We start from the raw sequence: 17274 nt of genomic DNA, 5'->3' as shown, positions 1-17274 counted from the left end.
CACTTGTTGGGCGCTGTGATGCTCGGTTATGGGGATTACGCGAAGGGATTCAGATTTGAATGCGGGTGATTGGTTTCGATTAGTTATGCTTTAAATTTGTGAGCCAAAAGGTTGCTTCGGCGTCCCAAAGATGATAATTAACCCTTCATCTATCCCTCGACGCTTAAGGCTCTGCGTCCTTTGTGGCAATCTAAATCGTAAACTTAACAATTTCGGCTCGGTCGTTCAACGTCCCATGATTGTCTGATGTTCTGTGGGCTTTTATTGTCACTTGAGATAGTTATGCGTAGAACAACACAGTATGAACTTTCAATTTCTAGAACGCTTTCGGAAAAATTAGACATGTGTACACATTTTTAAAAATGGGTACCTATCCAAAATGGCCTTTTTGATCTGCAGAAGCAGAAGGTATTTATGCTTTCTAATATTCATAAACAGAAACATATTTGCTTCATAGGTACTGCCCACTTTCAGTGAATGCCGGTATTACGTAGGAGTGGTGTATATACTCGGTGGCTACAGCTTTGATCTGGTATAAGATTATCCCACGTAGAGTGCTCTCGAGGTGTCGGTAGCGACGATAATGAGATTAGACCCAGATTAACCTTCGCTTACCCAACGTCTATTTCGGATGATTTTCAAATCTTGAACCAGCTATGAAAAAGGCATTTCCTAACCGATTTTTTTGAAGTCAATTGCATTCGCTCCAGGTTTGTCCAAATTGTCAAGGACTACCATACGGAACCGGTTCACCCATCCGTTCCGGAGTTATTCCAGATTCCGTTGGGGTCATGACCGGCCGGAAAATGACACATTAATTCATTTTACTCTGAATCTATAGTTATTTTGGAAATTTGCACACATTATACGCCAGGAATACAGAAACTTTATAACTGCAAGGAACCATTGCACATTGGGCAAAATCAAGCCCAAAGGTGGAAAAAATTAATAACTTTCTTAATACAAGACACTATGTGACCATCAATGGCTTATTTGAAAGCAAATTTTCTCAAGAATTGGTTGGTGGATGATTCATGTACGGGCAACTTCTCTGAAGCGAGTTATAGAGCCCGTTTTACCCCAGTTCCCCCTAAAATTTGTGAATTTCTGTTATTTTACGGCATTTGTTATGATTTTAATGATTATTTCGCTGGGATACCATCGCCCCACTCCCATTGAGTAACGTTACATACAAAAAGTTATTAAAATGTTGGAATTTTAGGGTGTTTTGGGGTCAATTAAGCAATGGTATATTTTCAAGGTAGAAATTCATTTTTTATTTTTATATATGATTTTTTACGTGACAATAACTAAATAAATGATCGAATACACATGGTTTATTCCTAAAGAAACCATTTTTGGCGGGTTTGATCTCAAATTATTGGTTATTTTTAAGTTTTCCCGCATACAAATATGAGTAGTTCCCATCCTTATACCACCGATTCCAAACATTTCCAAACGATGAGCCATTGCTTATATACTCCAAAACTATCCTAAATGTTATTTGCGCATAGCCCCACAGACGGGAGGTGACGGCAGCATATAGTTTTAGAGCTTAGTTTACCCAAACTCCCCTATAAACTTATTTTTAATTGTTTTTAAATTAAAACAACTTTAACTTGAAACTTCTATGCATGATATGAGTTAATATTGATGAAGAGCTAACCAGTAATATCACTGCATCCTATGAAATTTGGAAATTTAGGGTACAATGGGGTTAATTGAGAAAAAAAAAACAATCAAAAAGCTTGAATGACCATATAAGTTGACAAATAGCTTGTTTGGCAGATAATTTCTATACGAATGATTCTTGTACTAACGACATTGCTTCAGCGGGATGTAAAGCCTGTTTCACCCCAATTTTCCTAAAAGTATAATCAAATTGTTCCATTGCAGTTAATATAATATATCATTCATATTATACCATTCTTAATCCAATGAGTAAACATGAAAGATGTTATAAACATGACGTTTGGGGGATAATGGGGCAAACTATGCTGCTGCTTATTTCTCGGAACTTTGGTATTGAAGAAATTTATAATCAATACGTAAAATAATATTTAAAATCCATGTTGCACACTTCCATTATTCACCCTTCCAAGCATTTCATGATGAAGAGCTGTAGCGTGAATTTGAGAATATCCATACTGCTGCTTGCCGATAGACTTTATGGGGGTTGTAGTAACACACTGTAGTAACAAATCTCCAAAATGCATTCGTTATATTTTTTATTAACGAAATAGCAGCTTGAAAATCAAATAGGTATTTATTTTGTTTTGCTGTACACTAATAATATGACAGTCTCATTCCACTTAGCCAAGCACACTACCCGTCATAAGTATATACTCAAAAAATGTATTGCAACAATATTGTATCGTATTTACTCACCTTGATATCTCCAATACCTTACAAAGATGCTGTCTTCATCAATGTTATTCAGAAGCCCAAAAGCAACAACTTTTCTGAAAGCGGCATTTTTGTAGTTGTTCTGGTTTTAGAGATATCGAGGTGATTAAGGGTGATTCAATATTATCGCAATACTTTTTGTGAGTCTCTACTTATGACGGATAGTGTATGTCTTTTAGTAATAGATACTAGATTTCCTAAGCATATCTCTTTGCACATCTGATCATAATCGAAGTCACCTTCATCTGGCGTTGCGTTCATATGGAAACAGAATCTTCCCGTTTGTGGCGGTAGTACAATGTCATCGTTTTTATAAAGGCGTACTGCCATTATATTTTGCGAATTTTGCTCTGGGGATGATTTTCTTGCCAGATGCTCTCGAACAAACTTATGTCGTATATGCAGTCTTTCGCCTGCTTGTTCGCTTACGAAGATCAGTGGTGCATATGGTCAATGCAAAAGAAAAGTTTAGTAATTAATCAAGTTCAATTGCACAAAAAACAAAACTCTTCAGGTTAGATATAAATTCCTCAAGATGTTCGTATTGACTTGATTATTCGGCTATTATTATTATGATTATTATTTATTTTTAACTAAAAATTTGGAAGAGGGAAAAACCCCTTTGAGTGATTTCCAATTATTCGGCTAGATACTTTGTTGTACGTACTGTGCAAAATCGGACACCCTGTCTAAAAAGTATTACACTCTACACTACATACACTCAATTCTTTCTTTGCACGGGTTGTTTTTCGAAATAACTCAATCAATTTTTAATCAATCCACATTAAAATTGACGGTCAGTACTATTCGTATACCACGAAAAATCAAGTCAATATGTTGATACACACATCAATTCTGAGGAAATGCTGTCGTTCATTTGACATTATGTCAAGGGAATTTCAATAATGCCAAACCCCGGACCGACAAAAAATCGAACCCATCACTCTCAGCATGGTTTTGCTGTATACTCGCGCGTTTAGCGCTTCGGCTATATGTGTTCTACCTGTGCATCAATCAGTCATTAATGAACTCGTATGGATATTATCTTTCAAACAAGTTATTTGTCAACTTAAATCATTCAAGCTTTTTGATTGTTTTTTTTTTCATTTAACCCCATTGTACCCTAAATTTCCAAATTTCATAGGATGCAGCTCTTCATCAATATTAACTCATATCATGCATAGAAATTTCAAGTTAAAGTTGTTTTTATTTAATAACAATAAAAAAATGTTTATAGGGGAGTTTGGGTAAACTAAGCTCTAAAACTATATGCGGCCGTCACCTCCCGTCTATGGGGCTATGCGCAAACAACATTTAGGATGTTTTTGGAGTATATAAGCAATGGCTCATCGTTTGGAAATGTTTGGAATCGGTGGTATAAGGATGGGAACTACTCATATTTGTATGCGGGAAAACTTAAATATAATCAATAACTTGAGATCAAACTTGCAAAAAATGGTTTCTTTAGGAATAAACCATGTGTATTCGATCATTTATTTAGTTATTGTCACGTAAAAAGTCATAAATAAAAATAAAAAATGGATTTCTACCTTGAAAATATACCATTGACTAATTGACCCCAAAACACCCTAAAATTCCAACATTTTAATAACTTTTTGTATGTAACGTTACTCAATGGGAGTGGGGCGATGGTATCCCAGCGAAATAATCATTAAAATCATAACAAGTGCCGTAAAATAACAGAAATTCACAAATTTTAGGAGGAACTGGGGTAAAACGGGCTCTATAACTAGCTTCAGAGAAGTTGCCCGTACATGAATCATCCACCAACCAATTCTTGAGAAAATTTGCTTTCAAATAAGCCATTGATGGTCACATAGTGTCTTGTATTAAGAAAGTTATTAATTTTTTCCACCTTTGGGCTTGATTTTGCCCAATGTGCATTGACTTGAAATGACACAATCAAGCAGTCTCATGAACCGGATATGTCCCGGGTGCCCCCAGGGATGTGGCCAAAGTGGACTTTCTAGCAACATTGTCAGAATCATTCATGCGGCACCTCAAACTTCATGATTTGTCGAAACATAAAGTAAAATAGCCCTTCCACACTCCTAAGACCCCTCGGGAACGGCCTGGCCATACCTGGAATGTTCCGGGTGCCCCCAGGGATGTGACAAAATTGTCCATTTCCACAATGTTGTCAAAACCAACCGTGCGACACCTCTAACTTCAGGATTTGTTGAAACCTAAAGAAAAATAGCCCTTCTAGGCCCTTATGGCCACTTGGGACCGGTCTGGCCATACCCGGAATGTTCCGGATACCCTCAGGGAAGTGGTCATTTCTCAAACATAGTCAAAATCAGCCGTGTGACACCTCAAACTTCATGATTTGTCGAAACATGAAGGATAATAGTCCTTTTAGGCTCCCATGACCCCTTAGGGTGGTTCTGGCCACACCCGAAATATTCCGGATGTCCCCAGGAGAGTGGCCATATTGGCCATTTCCGCAACGTTGGTCAAATCAATCGTGCGGCACCTCAAACTTCATGATTTCTCAAAACGTGAAGGAAAATAGTCCTTCTAAGCTCTTATGACCCCCCGGGAACGACCTGGCCTACCCGGAATGTTCCGGGTGCCCCCTGGGATGTGACAAAAGTGGCCATTTCCACAATGTTATCAAAATCAACCGTGCGACGCCTCTAACTTCATGATTTGTAGAAACCTAAAGGAAAATAACCCTTCTAGGCTCTTATGTTCACTTGGGACCGGTCTGGCCATACCCGGACACCTCAAACTTAATGATTTGTTGAAACATGAAGGAAAATAGCCAGTCTAGGTTCCCAAGGTCCCTTGGAAGCAACCTCGCCACAACCATTGCAATGCATTGCATGCAAAACCCATTCTTATATCGCTAATTTGAAGTTGTGCTAAAAGGGTTTACAAGAGAGGGTTTTGCATCCTGATTTCAGATTCGTATCCAAGGATGTGAAAATTCATACTAAATGTTCCTCATGTCTCAAGGCAATTTGTAGAGAACATGGAACAAGCGGAATTATGCAAACATTTTGTTGCAAATGCAAATGCGAAAAAAATGAATGTTGCAAACGGAAATATGAAAATTAAAAAGTTTATTAAATTAATGTTATTTTTGAAGTTATGTAATTTACCCGGCATCCTGAACATAACCAAAGTTCAGACCATGCATGCTCAAATACAACATTCTATTCATGTCTCAAAAATCTTATATCTCAATTTCTCGTTTGATGCTCTCAACATTGTAATCATCACCATTTTTGTGAATTCTTCGAAGCATATTATATGCAACCAGATTGATCCCGAATGCTCATTGCTCTCAATCTTCTTTATTCTATTTTATTTTTTGCAAAAACTACAGCACTGTAAATATGGCATCTCGAACATTTCGGGTTAAGTTTCAAATGCTTGAAGTTCTGAATGACTTCATCGCTTCATCGAATTATGAAGTTAGAAATCACACGGTTGATTTTGATAACATTGTTGAAATGGCGAATTTGGTCACCTCCCTGAAAGCCATGGTAGGTATGACCGTTCAGAAGTAGCATGGGAGCCTGGAAGTACTATTTTCCGTCACGTTTCAAACTTGAAGTTTGAGGTGTAGTACGATTGATTTGACCAAAATTTTGGGAGTGAGGACATCCGAAACATTTCGGGTGTATCCCGAACGTCATGGGAACCTAGAAGGACTGTTTTCCTTCATGTTTCGACATATAATGAAATTTGAGGTGTAGTACGGCTGATTTTGATGACATTTCAGAAATGACCACTTCCCTGCGGCCTTCCGGAATAGTTCGGGCAGTGCTGCGAAGTGTCAATATCAACCAACATTGAAAGCTGAAATTGAGATGGGTAATCACTCATTTTTCCATTTACCATCGGAATCAATTGACTAGCCTCTGATCATTCAATTGACATCAGCCCCAGCCTCAGTCAAGGCTCATATCATTCAATTGAGCCCCAGCTAGGAAGCATAATTTTGTGGTGTTGTAGGCTCAAAGCTGTTACCATCGTTGATGACGTCAAACCCGACATCAACCTATCAATTACCTATTTTTTATTTTGGTCACCAAACTCAACACAGACCCAATAGTTGATCGATGTTGGTCCAACAGTGGCTTAACATTCGATAAAAATTGACCCGACTTTGACCCGACTTTTTTTCAATCCGGTGGAATTTTGCGGGGTTTTTCGTGATTCGTGCCAAGCTACTCATTCGAGTGACAATTTATTCAATTGACAAGGATTCGCTTCTCATTTAATAGGTGCTCTGATTGAATGAAATCACCCCTCCCCCCAAAAAGTCTGCGTGGTTTATGAACGGCCCCTAGAGGTGCGCACGATTGATTTGACCAACTTTGTATAAATGGTCATTTTGACCACTTCCCTGCCTGGGGGCATCCGGAACATTCCGGGTATGGCCAGACCGACCCCAGGTGGCCATAAGGGCCTAGAATGACTATTTTTTTTATGTTTCAACAAATCATGAAGTTAGAGGTGTCGCACGGCTGATTTTGATAACAATGTGGAAATGACCACTTTTGTCACATCCCTGGGGCACCCGGAACATTTCGGGTATGGCCAGGTCGTTCCCGAGCGGTCATAAGAGCTTAGAAGGACTATTTTCCTTCACGTTTTGAGAAATCATGAAGTTTGAGGTGCCGCACGATTGATATGACCATGACCAACGTTGCGGAAATGGCCAATTTGGCCACTCTCCTGGGGACATCCGGAATATTTCGGGTGTGGCCAGAACCACCCTAAGGGGTCATGGGAGCCTAAAAGGACTATTATCCTTCATGTTTCGACAAATCATGAAGTTTGAGGTGTCACACGGCTGATTTTGACTATGCTTGAGAAATAACTGCTTCCCCGAGGGCATCCGGAACATTCCGGGTATGGCCAGACCGGTCCCAAGTGGCCATAAGGGAACGAAAGGGCTAATTTCATTTAGGTTTCAACAAATCATGAATTTATAGGTGTCGCACGGTTGATTTTGACAACATTGTGGAAATGGTCAACTTTGTCACATCCCAGGGGGCACCCGGAACATTCCAGGTATGGCCAGGCCGTTCCCGAGGGGTCTTAGGAGTGTGGAAGGGCTATTTTACTTCATCTTTCGACAAATCATGAAGTTTGAGGTGCCGCATGAATGATTCTGACAATGCTGCTAGAATGTCCACTTTGGCCACATCCCTGGGGGCACCCGGGACATATCCGGTTCATGAGACTGCTTGATTGTGTCATTTCAAGTCAATGGTTCCTTGCAGTTATAAAGTTTCTGTATTCCTGGCGTATAATGTGTGCAAATTTCCAAAATAACTATAGATTCAGAGTAAAATGAATTAATGTGTCATTTTCCGGCCGGTCATGACCCCAACGGAATCTGGAATAACTCCGGAACGGATGGGTGAACCGGTTCCGTATGGTAGTCCTTGACAATTTGGACAAACCCGGAGCGAATGCAATTGACTTCAAAAAAATCGGTTGGGAAATGCCTTTTTCATAGCTGATTCAAGATTCGAAAATCATCCGAAATAGACGTTGGGTACGCGAAGGTTAAAGATGTTTATTATTCCGTACATGTTACGGCATAACTTCCATCAATTTAAGACGCGGAGCCGATCGCAATTTTGATACTGTTTTTTTGCCTAATCCACCATTACTGGTGTGACACACATTTTCTCGTGAGTAAGCTATGTATCTATACACGACACACCAATAACACTAGTAGAGAAGAATCCAAATAAGAAGACTCTGGGTAGCCTCATTTGGCTGACCTACTGGAGCAGTGTTGTCCACCGGTGACAGAGTATAACTTCTCCGAGCTCATCATTTCACTGCATTTGCTTGCAAGCAGGCACGGTAAAGGCTGGGTATGCTGCGCAATTCAGATCCCATTGTGATCCACTAGCCTCTGCCCAGCAATTCCTATCCCTACCTCCACGCGGTACCGGCCGGAAACTATGAGCAACCTTAGGGAAGATCGGGTAACCAACCCCGGTGGGAACTTTGGTCGTAGGCTGACAGGGAAGGGGGGGGTTTGCTTCGGCAAACCTGAGCGTCTGTTCTCCAGGAGGAGCGGCTCACAACAGCGTCTGATCCCCATGTTAGGGGCGGCTGATCTACGTCCGAGTGCCAGGGAAGGACTCTAAGCTCAATTGTGCACTATGGTCCTCCGGAAAGTAGGGGGTTGGTGTCAGGCCCTACGAGCCAGCCGTAAAAAACCATTGTAACGGAAAATCATCAACAGAATAATACGAACCGAGACCAACGGCAACGACCCCAGCGAACAAAAAGGACTTGCGATTGGAAACTCGGTACGTGGAACTGCCGATCTCTCAACTTTATTGGGAGCACCCGCATACTCGCCAATCTACTGAAGGACCGCGGGTTCGGCATCGTAGCGCTGCAGGAGGTGTGTTGGACAGGATCCATGGTGCAAACGTTTAGAGGTAATCATACCATCTACCAGAGCTGCGGCAACACACGCGAGCTGGGAACAGCTTTCATCGTGATGGGTGATATACAGAGGCGCGTGATCGGTTGGTGGCCGATCGACGAAAGAATGTGCAGGTTGAGGATCAAGGGCCGATTCTTCAACTTCAGCATAATAAACGTGCACAGCCCACACTCCGGAAGTACTTATGATGACAAGGACGCATTTTACGCGCAGCTCGAACGCGAGTACGACCGCTGCCCAAGCCACGACGTCAAGATCATCATAGGAGATTTGAACGCTCAGGTAGGCCAGGAGGAGGAATTCAGACCGACGATTGGTAAATTCAGCGCCCACCAGCAAACGAACGAAAACGGCCTACTACCCGGGCAAAGTCTGATAGTAAATTGAAAACTATTTTTGATGTTGTGATATTGCAAATTTTGATAACTCAAGTTGTTGTCGTTTTGGTCGTTTTAACGGTTAAAATATCAAAAATGAGAGCAGAAAAATGTTCCTGTGATAGCAAATTGAAAACAATTCCTGCTATCGATGATAGCAAATTGATAACTGTTTTTGTTATCAGCGCAAGAAAAACGAAAAATCGTTAAATGTAGAGTTTTTCGGTTGATATCAAATCATAAATGCAATAGTACAATTGCACTAATGATATATCCCTAGAATTACTTTACATAGTTTACTTAGAAGAGTTAAACTATTCTAGCACTAAACACTTGCATTAATGTAAAATGACAGCAAACAGAAAACAAAATTTGAAATCAAATCGAGTAAAGATAAACTGATATCAAAATGTGATATCAATTTGTTGCTGAATACAAAACATGTTTTCGGTTTGCTGTAATTTTGTTGTTGGACTTTGCCCGGGTACTCATTGATTTCGCCGCCTCCAAAAATATGGCCATACGTAGCACCTTTTTTCCAACACAGCCTCCCTTATCGTTACACCTGGAGATCACCACAGCAGACGGAATCTCAAATCGACCACGTTCTGATTGACGGACGGCACTTCTCCGACATTATCGACGTCAGGACCTATCGTGGCGCCAACATCGACTCCGACCACTATCTGGTGATGGTCAAACTGCGCCCAAAACTCTCCGTCATCAACAATGTACGGTACCGGCGACCGCCACGGTACAACCTAGAGCGACTGAAGCAACCGGATGTCGCCTCAGCATACGCGCAGAATCTCGAGGCCGCGTTGCCAGACGAGGGCGAGCTCGATGAGGCCCCTCTAGAGGACTGCTGGAGTACAGTGAAAGCAGCCATCAACGACGCAGCCGAGAGCACCATCGGGTACGCGGAACGGAATCGACGGAACGAATGGTTCGACGAAGAGTGCAGAACGGTTTTGGAGGAGAAGAACGCAGCGAGGGCGGTAATGCTGCAGCAAGGGACTCGACAGAACGTGGAACGTTACAAACAGAAGCGGAAACAGCAGACCCGCCTCTTTCGGGAGAAAAAGCGCCACCTGGAAGAAGCGGAGTGTGAAGAAATGGAACCGCTGTACCGTTCCCAAGAAACACGGAAGTTCTATCAGAAGCTCAACGCATCCCGCAACGGCTTCGTGCCGCGAGCCGAAATATGCAGGGATAAAGACGGAGGCCTCTTGACGGACGGACGTGAGGTGATCGAAAGGTGGAAGCAGCACTTCGATCAGCACCTGAACGGCGTGGAGAACGTAGGCACGGGAGCCCACGGCAACGGAAGGAACGACGACGCCAGTGCAGCGGAGGACGGAAATGAACCAACTCCCACGCTGAGGGAAGTTAAGGATGCCGTTCACCAGCTCAAAACCAACAAAGCAGCTGGTAAGGATGGTATCGCAGCTGAACTCATCAAGATGGGCCCAGAAAAGTTGGCCACCTGTCTGCATCGGCTGATAGTCAGGATCTGGGAAACCGAACAGCTACCGGAGGAGTGGAAGGAAGGGGTTATCTGCCCCATTCACAAGAAAGGCGACCATTTGGAATGTGAGAACTTCAGGGCGATCACTATTTTGAATGCTGCCTACAAAGTTCTATCCCAGATCATCTTCCGTCGTCTGTCACCTAAAACAAATGAGTTCGTGGGAAGTTTTCAAGCCGGCTTCATCGACGGCCGGTCGACAACGGACCAGATCTTTACCGTACGGCAAATCCTCCAGAAATGCCGTGAATACCAGGTCCCAACGCACCACCTGTTCATCGACTTCAAAGCGGCATACGGTAGTATCGACCGCGCAGAGCTATGGAGAATCATGGACGAAAACGGCTTTCCTGGGAAGCTGACTAGACTGATTAAAGCAACGATGGACGGTGTGCAAAACTGCGTAAGGGTTTCGGGTGAACTATCCAGTTCATTCGTATCTCGCCGGGGACTGCGACAAGGTGACGGACTCTCATGTCGACTCTTCAACATCGCGCTGGAAGGTGTGATGCGACGAGCCGGGCTCAACAGCCGGGGAACGATTTTCACAAAATCCGGTCAATTTGTGTGCTTTGCGGACGACATGGACATTATCGCTAGAACATTTGGAACGGTGGCAGAACTGTACACCCGCCTGAAACGCGAAGCAGCAAAGGTCGGACTGGTGGTGAATGCCTCAAAAACAAAGTACATGCTGGTAGGTGGAACCGAACACGACCGGATCCGTCTGGGTAGTAATGTTACGATAGACGGGGATACTTTCGAGGTGGTGGAGGAATTCGTCTACCTCGGATCCTTACTGACGGCTGACAACAACGTGAGCCGAGAAATTCGGAGGCGCATCATCAGCGGAAGTCGGGCCTACTACGGGCTCCAGAAGAAACTGCGGTCGAAAAAGATTCACCCACGCACCAAATGCACCATGTACAAAACGCTAATAAGACCGGTGATCCTCTACGGGCACGAGACATGGACCATGCTCGAGGAGGACCTACAAGCACTCGGAGTTTTTGAGCGACGCGTGCTAAGAACGATCTTCGGCGGTGTGCAGGAGAACGGTGTGTGGCGGAGAAGGATGAACCACGAGCTCGCTGCACTTTACGGCGAACCCAGCATCCAGAAGGTGGCCAAAGCCGGAAGGATACGGTGGGCAGGGCATGTTGCAAGAATGCCGGACAACAACCCTGCAAAGCTGGTGTTTGCAACGGATCCGGTTGGCACAAGAAGGCGTGGAGCGCAGAGAGCACGATGGGCGGACCAGGTGGAACGTGACTTGGCGAGCATTGGGCGCGACCGAGGATGGAGAGCGGCAGCCACAAACCGAGTATTGTGGCGTACTATTGTTGATTATGTCTTGTCTTAATGATGTTGAACAAATAAATGTATGTATGTAATGTATGCTTGCAAGCAATTCGATCATCTTTTCGTAGTCGCGGTGCTTCGGCATGCGCACGATGTAACGTCCAGTTGAGCTACGGGAATCGATCTTTCGGTAGTAGTCTCCACACCTGTGTTCCATTCATTTGCCAAAAAAAGCTGTAGCTGCTTGCTTAGGAAAGCCATGGTCATCGTATAGTACACGTAAAGGAACTAAGTTCAAAATGTCAAAATGGGATAAATGGCCCAACCGATAAAATCATTCCTGAATGTGATTTGACCATTACTATAAGTGAACGGTGTCAAGATATGATTGCATAAAACATACTGCTAGAAGCCAGGCAGGCAAACCAACGAAAAATCTTTCGATTTCCCAATGAAAAATTGGTAACTTCCGGATTTTCTTGCTTTTAAGGTTTTCTGGAGGCAATTGCAATTAAGGTTTGGCTGCCAAGGAGATTGAGAAACACATGGAGGAGCATGGTTGTTGGTGGTTACGCTATCCATGTTATACCCCAGACAGACATGTGATACGAGTGTGATTCCTGTACAACGGTACGCAGTGTCAAGAAAATTCTGACTAGACTGACTTGAACTTAGAGAATTTTCAGTATGGCACTCATTTCAAGCGCAACTATAGGGGAGACTGAGGAGACTTGATCCCTGGGGAGACTTGTTCCCCCCATATTATCTCGGAATCAAAAACATTTTTCTTCTAGCACATTTTTTCCAAAACTACTCCTGGACAAACGACTATGTTTTGGCTACAAGTGATTTCGATTGTATATTGCATTTTTTTTTAACGGCTGATGGTTTGTTTTCAGTCCTTCAGAAATCTTTTAGGCGATTCCGCAAAATCTCAATAACTTTGTGAAAATTGAACCAAATCGTGTCAAAATTTCACAGCACATAAGTCAAATAGAATACTTTCAAACTTATTTATCCAAATAAGGCTGTTGTTAACATATTTTAATTAATTTGGCTTAGTATTCACAACAGTGACATGGGGAGACTTGATCCCTCGAGGATTACACACACATTATACATGTGAAAAATAAAATTCTATTCGGAAGCCTCTATTTACTTGGAATTCTAGTCTATTCAACGATAAAATGTGTCAGATAATTATAACTTTAGTACAAACCAAGAAAAGGGGGATCAAGTCTCCCCATTTTGAAAATACGGCATATCCTTAAAAAATTAAGGGAATCTTACAATTTAAAACACTCCATGTTCATCGAAAATGCAAGGAAATTCGAAAAGAAAATGAAAAGGAAGACTCTGGAATTATTTTCTCTTTAAATAAACCATGTGCTTAAAGGGGGATCAAGTGTCACCCATTTTTGAAAAATACATCATAAGACATGCCTCCATAAAAACACAGTTTTGAAAACTTAAACAATAATTTAAAGGCCTTCTGTTGTGTATTAACGTGCAATAGATGTTTACCTGCCATTTTGAATGGAAATCGGATCTAGTTTTGTGTTTTTTCTTAAAGTTTCAGGTAAATTAAGAAAAAGGGATCAAGTCTCCCCAGTCTCCCCTACAGTGATTCTTGTATCACATGTGTGTCATAAGTATTAGAGGTCATTCAAATATGACCACCATCGTTTAAGGGGGAAGGGGTAAGACACTTAAGGCATTGAGTATACGAAAATGCAGGACAGAGGAGGGAAAAAGAATCTGAAATGCCCGAAAAATGATGGAGGTAATTTTTGAATATTTTTATCAAGTGGCATGATTTTTGCACTATTTCCGTTTTACAAACCAACTTTTCACATGGCTAACAATCGATGAAAATGCATTAGTTTTGTGAAAATTTCTGCTGGAGCATCAATCAAATATTGTTTAGTTGCTGTTACAACTTTGAATGCCAAACAAATGGAGCTATTCATCATTGAAAACGATGGAAGTTTGGAAAGTGGCACCTATGATTTTTTTTGCATAATTCGGTCAAACGGCCTATTTGGCCAGATGTCATTTGATTAAAGGGCGTTCGGCCAAATGGACGGACACCGAATTTAGTTACGAATAGATAGACTTTACCGGAAGTTTAATCCAAACACCTGCGGTTCTCGTGCGTGCAGATGCCTCAGTTTGTTTTTTTTTTCTTTTGTGCAATACTAACCTGGAAATAGAAAAAAGGAAACAAAATTAGATATTATTATTATTTATATCTCTAGTTCTTCTTTTTCAAATGATGAATTGGGTCTTTGTTCCATTTTGGCAGGTGCACCTATTTTGGGCACTTGCCGCTATAACTAAGTCAATTTCAAACCGATTGATTTGAGTTTATGTATAGAGTTAGATACTGTACGTGCCTAATTCTGAAAATCCAAACCAATGCGTTTGAAATTGACTTAGTTATAGCGGCAAGTGTTCAAAATAGGTACACCTGCCCAAATGGTACAAGACCCTATTTGAGTCTTTAAAGGAATAAGGATACTATAAAACGTTTGAGACAAAATGCATATATGACCAAATTGAAAAGCAAACACAGAACAGCTATTCCTTAAGGGCTAAAAATCGATTGTTTCTTATACTGAAAATAGCAGCTTATCCGGAAAAAAATACATAGTGAAGAAAACAAGAATGTCCGTGTATTTTAAAGATGTAACGTACCATACTCTCACATTTGCTTGTTTATTTGATTGTTTATTTTTTTAACTCGGAAACCGTCGCATACCAAGCGGCTTGAGCTGAATATTATTTCAACAATAACTACCATTTACCAGTGAAACATCAGTTTCGCTATGGAAAAACAAGTCAAAAGGGATAATTGGGTTCTGAGGCAGTCGGTGTTAGACATTAGGAAGAATTATGTGCCACACTAACGGAGGTAATGAGTTCGTGGGAAGTTATCAAGCCGGCTTCATCGACGGCCGGTCGACAACGGACCAGATCTTTACCGTACGGCAAATCCTCCAGAAATGCCGTGAATACCAGGTCCCAACGCATCACCTGTTCATCGACTTCAAAGCGGCATACGACAGTATCGACCAAGGTAATTTTAATGGAAGGTACTGGCATATAAGCAGTCAGTAGATGCGGGGAGAGGTTTATGGTGGGGGTGGTGGAGTTGACTGCTGGCGAGTTTGTTTACGCTGTACTCTATCGGTTTCAGTGAGGTTGCTAGGGTTGCTAGGGGTTGTTGTTTACTTCCACACAAGTGAAAAAAATCCGCAGTGGCAGAGCGGCTGCTTGTTATAGAACTCAAGGTAATTGTGGAAAAATCAACTTATTTAGATGCGCCCTGCACACAATTTTATTCATACGCATGCCGAATCTTTGATGACTAAAGATTGAAGGAAAACTGAATTATTAGATAAGTATTTCGAGAAAAGGAGTAGTGGTTTACCTTCGGCAGCTTAATGTTTTGAAATGGGAATTTTACCCGGAGATCTCATGCGTTACAGACAGTTGGCAAGATTACTCCGCAGGATTTTAAAGGTGTTTCTTACGGTACGGGTAATATTGTTCTAGTCTAGATCATATCGTTGGGGTTATTGCATTATTTGGATGGTAGCAATTAGGACACAAGCTCGTTGTTTGAAATCATCACACCGACGAACCGAAGTGACAGCTAGAACAAACAAATTCAAATTTGTTGTCCGCGACGCCATGATGAAAAATAGCCGAAACTATCGCCACCTCTATAACGGCCCGCGTTGGTATGCCACACCAAACCCCCGTGTGTTAACATAGGAAGAGGTTCGCGTCTACGCTGATTTGACAGAAGGGTTCGCTCGCTTTGCTGGTCGACCGTTAAATTGTGGGGGGACAGTTTTAAAACACCACTGTCACGTCGGTTCGTCGGTGATCATCATACATATTAGCTCACTAGCACATACAACCAGAAGTGACAACTTTTGGGTCATGACCAAGATCATGGCTTGCTATTATTGATAAACTTCCAAATCAAAACAAACATGCCAGCTGTCGTTTCAAATTCCAATATGGCGGATTGTATGATTTAGCATATTGGATTACCTTCCTTTTACTTACCTTGGTATCGACCGCGCAGAGCTATGGAGAATCATGGACGAAAACGGCTTTCCTGGGAAGCTGACTAGACTGATTAAAGCAACAATGGACGGTGTGCAAAACTGCGTAAGGGTTTCGGGTGAACTATCCAGTTCATTTGAATCTCGCCGGGGACTGAGACAAGGTGATGGACTCTCATGCCTACTCTTCAACATCGCTCTGGAAGGTGTGATGCGACGAGCCGGGCTCAACAGCCGAGGAACGATTTTCACAAAATCCGGTCAATTTGTGTGCTTTGCGGACGACATGGACATTATTGCAAGAACATTTGGAACGGTGGCAGAGCTGTACACCCGCCTGAAACGCGAAGCAGCAAAGGTCGGACTGGTGGTGAATGCCTCAAAAACAAAGTACATGCTGGTAGGCGGAACCGAAAACGACCGGATCCGTCTGGGTAGTAATGTTACGATAGACGGGGATACTTTCGAGGTGGTGGAGGAATTCGTCTACCTCGGATCCTTACTGACGGCTGACAACAACGTGAGCCGTGAAATTCGGAGGCGCATCATCAGCGGAAGTCGGGCCTACTACGGGCTCCAGAAGAAACTGCGGTCGAAAAAGATTCACCCACGCACCAAATGCACCATATACAAAACGCTAATAAGACCGGTAATCCTCTACGGGCACGAGACATGGACCATGCTCGAGGAGGACCTGCAAGCACTCGGAGTTTTCGAGCGACGCGTGCTAAGGACGATCTTCGCTGCACTTTACGGCGAACCCAGCATCCAGAAGGTGGCCAAAGCCGGAAGGATACGGTGGGCAGGGCATGTTGCAAGAATGCCGGACAACAACCCTGCAAAGCTGGTGTTTGCAACTGATCCGGTTGGCACAAGAAGGCGTGGAGCGCAGAGAGCACGATGGGCGGACCAGGTGGAACGTGACTTGGCGAGCATTGGGCGCGACCGAGGATGGAGAGCGGCAGCCACGAACCGTGTATTATGGAGAAATATTGTTGATTCAGTTTTATCATGAATTTGATGTAATACTAAATAAATAATAATAATAACTAACGGAGGTAATGAAGAGAACATTGAATATATAATCCTCACTCATTTTTCAAGCTTTGGGTCATCAACATGGAA

At 42.5% G+C, this 17274-nt stretch overlaps 1 protein-coding gene and 1 long non-coding RNA gene across 6 annotated transcripts in view; both read right to left on the bottom strand.

Annotated features, from left to right (window-relative positions):
- LOC115257156 (uncharacterized) overlaps positions 1-17274 on the bottom strand; it is a 771557-nt gene that overhangs the window by 481490 nt on the left and 272793 nt on the right. The window lies entirely within an intron of this gene.
- The window catches only part of LOC115254541 (uncharacterized), a 142240-nt gene that overhangs the window by 35646 nt on the left and 89320 nt on the right, over positions 1-17274 (bottom strand). The window contains exon 2 of the long non-coding RNA XR_003891897.2: positions 14192-14273. This is a non-coding gene — a long non-coding RNA (uncharacterized LOC115254541). The remainder of the gene's footprint in view (positions 1-14191; positions 14274-17274) is intronic.

The sequence above is a fragment of the Aedes albopictus genome, chromosome 1, assembly GCF_035046485.1.
Source record: "Aedes albopictus strain Foshan chromosome 1, AalbF5, whole genome shotgun sequence".
Lineage (NCBI taxonomy): Eukaryota > Metazoa > Arthropoda > Insecta > Diptera > Culicidae > Aedes > Aedes albopictus.
The sequence above is the reverse complement of the archived record's forward strand: the minus strand, read 5'-3'. Positions and strand labels throughout refer to the sequence as shown.